Source organism: Oryzias latipes, chromosome 16 (assembly GCF_002234675.1).
Source record: "Oryzias latipes chromosome 16, ASM223467v1".
Lineage (NCBI taxonomy): Eukaryota > Metazoa > Chordata > Actinopteri > Beloniformes > Adrianichthyidae > Oryzias > Oryzias latipes.
This window is the reverse complement of record NC_019874.2, coordinates 8,763,714-8,768,007: the sequence shown is the minus strand read 5'-3', so window position 1 is coordinate 8,768,007 and position 4,294 is coordinate 8,763,714. Positions and strand designations below refer to the sequence as shown.

Sequence of the window (4,294 nt, the reverse complement as noted above, 5' to 3'; positions counted from 1 at the left end):
TTTTCCCACATAAAACAGTATTTTCTTAGGCTGCCCTTTCCCTATAAATATTAGCGCTCAAAAAAATACCCATTTAGGAAATTTGCCTACCACAAGCTCATCTTCCACCACAACTGCTGTACTGAGCGGACAGAAATGCACTGAACTTGTATTGTTGTTGCTGACGGTCAGAATGCCAACAGAGGTGCTGCTGATGTCTGCCTCTGGTGACTCTTTAATCTGCAAAGAAAAAAAAACTGTGTAGTATTAAAGAGAGAGAATTGATCGTTTGAGGGAAGAAAACTTTATGCAAAAACTACAACTTGAAATTTACATTTTAAGAGAAGGTCAAAAATTACACATCAGGCAAATTATTAAAGTTGATTTAAATTAATGATTTCAAGCATTGTAGTCAAAGCAATAAATAATTTACACATATTTATCAAACTCATTACAGAAATGATGAAATGCATAGATTAAAAAGACAGAAAATAAAACAGAAACGTCACTTAAATCACATTTGCTTAATTCAATACAGTGATCTTTAACTAAAGTCATGTAGAGCTTGATTTATTGCTTGAAAAGGATCTGGAAGAACAGAGCTTATATAATACAAAATCAAATGAAATCAAAATAAGACTACTTGTAAGAGTCCTCATGATTCCATAAGGCACTGTACACAAAAAAATAAACAAAAGCTTTTGTAACATGACAATCTGAAAACAGGATCACATGTATTCACCCAAACCCCACCCCTCCCTCCACCTAACCAGTTTCACCAACATAACTCTCAGCTTGTGCTGGATGGTCAGCACCTTTCAGGACACGTCCAGGAATTCCATCCGGCCCAGCTGCTTACCTACTATTCACCCTCTGGAACTCTTTCCTGATGTCATGCTCTCACAGTTAGCACTCGTAACTCTCCACCAGGTTGTGTCTTTGTTATGGGGCAGTTTTTCAACTACAGTACAGAACATCTCCATAACAATGACACAACCTGCTGGAAAGAAGGTCACCTTCTTGCCAATGCAACTTAAGAGCAAAGATTCAGTTCAATTTTATTTATATAGTCCTATGTCACAACAAAAGTCGTCTCCATGGGCTTCATACCGGCAATTGTACAAGAACATGAAATCATAATACATTAGGTATTGGCTAAACTAAACTAAACAGACTAAACTAAACTGGGCATCCCTGCCATTAGACCCTCTTACACAGTAAGGAAAAACTCCTTTATAAAAAAAAGAAAAAGACTCCTCCCCCAGGACGGACAGGCGATGTACAAGAACTCTTAGAGAAGAATTACATTTTCTAGTTCAACAACTGCATTTTAAAGTCCAGCAGATTGGCGTCATCCAGATGAAATAAGGGACGCCTGTGGGCCCGAGACGAGTCAGAGTCGAGGTCCACGGTCAGGTAAAGGAGCACGGATGAGCTGGAGTGCAATATTTTAGGAGACTATTTGTGCTTTGCCACATAACATTGCTTTGGCATGACTTTCTGGTTAAGTTGTATTACCCACCCAGCTGGAGTATTAACCAGCACACTGTCTCTGGTACTATTTAGTGAATAAAACATTATCCGTCATAAAGTACTTACATTCCAAACTTTGAAGAATTGTGGGTCCTCCTCACGTTTGTATATTAGAAGCCAGTACAGGACAGGAGTACCTTTGACATCAGCAGTCTGCTCTTGCTGCACAGAGACAAATACAAATTAATATGGCAAACATATTTCAAATGACTGCACCCTTTGGTCTGGCTCAGTTCAGTTCATCTAGTCTTTTTAATTATCTTAAAATTGTACAGTTATTTCAAAAACTACACCAAACATAAGATGACATTACATTCATATTTACAAATGCATTGGGATCAACATTGATGTTTTTTTCTCCAGTGAAGTAAACATTTACAGTCAGTCACTGAATTAGAAACGCTCAGTGATTAATATGAACCGATCCAAGTCAGCCCCTTCTTTTAGCTATACTAATGCATAATGTTGATCATGCCATGCAGTTACACCTCACCTGTTTATCATAGAGGTGCAGAATGTCACATACAGCCTTCCGGTACGTGCTGCCTTCTGTCTCAAAAAGATCAGCATCCTCTGCATATGTCTGTCCAGGTTTTCACAGGTTGAAATTTGTGATGCGATGAAATTCAGCTCACATCTACAAAAAAAAATAATTAAAATGTTAAACACAATTTAAAGCTTTTTCAAGCTACTGGTAGCTTGAAAAAACGGCTGCATTTTACAATAGCCTCAATACTCAGTCCACAATATGTAATCTAGGATGCATATTAATATTTTTTTAATATTTGTGCATTAGCTAGAATGACATATTTCAGAGGATGTTTAAGGAAGAGACAAAACAGTTATATTAAAATATTTGACATTGTGAAACACAAATCACAACCAAACCAGTGGCCAAAATACCGTTTTTTGAGTCTTAAGCAAACTGTATGATACATTTAGTACTTTAACTCGAGCCCAATTCAGGACAAAGTTATTACTGCTACATAACATTAAGGTAGCTTAGACATTTTTACTTATTTATAATTAATTTAATTTGTCAATAAGGTCAAATGTTCTCCATAGCCGGAGGATTCATTGGACTGGGAGCTGCTCGTGTCTTAGATATTGCAGCCATGTTAATTACAATCAAAACTTACCTCCGCTCTTATTTTTCAAACGCACCGCCGGTTCACTAGAACATACGAGAACATGTTAGCGTAAGGCAGCTAGCTTTGCCCACATTTGCATTTTAGGTTACTACGTGAAATACAAGTTACACAAAAACATAACGATTACCAAATCACAGAGCCTGTGGTAAAAAGTAGTAGAAAAAAGGCAATTCCCATTGACTCGTATTTGTGGCTGTGGCAGCCGCTCTGCCAGAGCTAGCGGTTAGCTAGTAGTAACGGTTAGCTAGCTAGTAGTAACGGTTAGATAATTTAAATTGTGCGCCAACCAACTCGGTAAACGTAAAACTTGAAACTTTGCCCCAACAACTTCTTTTAACCACAAGCAATAATTCTCTGATGACATGATACTGCAAAACATACATAATTGTTTATTCAGAACAAATATTCGAAGATACATACAAACTCGTGGAGCACGTCATGAATACAAAGGATATACTTGAAGGAACTTCAAAAGAAGCAACAAATATATAATACAGAGGCGAAAGTCATAAAATATAATAAAAAATAAAATAATACGACTTACCTAGACGTATGTGCGTTATCAACTTGGGCCAGCTGACACTCGCATCAGACCTCCGCCATCTTGAAGACTTCTGTGGCTGAGTTCACGTTCATGGGCGCACGTTATGACGTCATCACGTCTCATTACTCATAAGTTTTGACTCCAAGGTTTCATTTACTCAAAATGTTTTAGTCCAATAAAGATATAACTGTGGCAAAAGTTGAATCGGCTTATAGGTTTTAAGCTGACTCAACTTGTTTGTTACTTTTGAGTTCAATGATTATAAAACTTTTGAGGTCATTGGACTATCCGGGTTTACAGTGCAGCACTCAGCATGTCGCCTACCCATTTACCAGGATGCTGCTGATGCTCCGGAAACAGGTGACCTTCAGGCGCTTTGGATCCAACAGTTACTTCTCTCCTTAATTAAAAAAATCGGAGGAAACACCAGTTCTTCTTCCTGATCCTCCTCTTATTTCTGATGTGCTCCATGAAGATGGTTGCACCACAATGAAGACAGTTAGTACAACGAGAGGATGATGCGTGTTTGGTAAAACTAAACATAGTGGATGTCTTGTCAGGAAACCTGTCATGGTTCCTGTCAGCCTGTGAACTGGTGCTCACCACTCTGACCTGCCAGCTCTATAAGAAACTCAGGTGGTTTTTCAAATTTCAAGTGTTCTTCTTGGTGCTGCTGGATCACCTGTTGCCATACTTTGGATCATATCTGACCTCGTCTTCAGCCTGCTTGACCTAGGATTGTTGACACTGTCAATTCTTTTGCTCAGTTTTGTTTATTGGATTTCCTAATGAATTTTGTGTTTTATTTCTCTTCAGTCAAGAAGAAAAAAGGCAAAAAGGCACATCTTCATTTCTATGACTGAAATGATGAAGGTGAGGACAAATGAGGCGGGAACTACGTAAAAAAAATGACATTTGAAAATAATTTAAGCAAATGTTCAAAATGCAAACCTCAAGCATGAGTAGGTTAATGCAGCTGAAACCTGAATAAATGAGCACAGAGGGGGGAGACAGTATGTAGATAACAACAACATCAACAATAACAACAACAAAACAACAACAGTTCTGTTTAGCGCCTTTTCCTGAA

General features: G+C 38.0%; 1 long non-coding RNA gene across 1 annotated transcript; it reads right to left on the bottom strand.

Moving 5' to 3' along the window:
- Positions 1 to 3,497, bottom strand: LOC105355875. Its single transcript, XR_002875011.1, has 5 exons — positions 3,208 to 3,497; positions 2,652 to 2,686; positions 2,006 to 2,149; positions 1,579 to 1,674; positions 1 to 219 (listed from the first exon to the last, which is right to left on the bottom strand). It is a non-coding gene; the product is annotated as an uncharacterized LOC105355875 (long non-coding RNA).
- Positions 3,498 to 4,294: the final 797 nt, after the last annotated feature.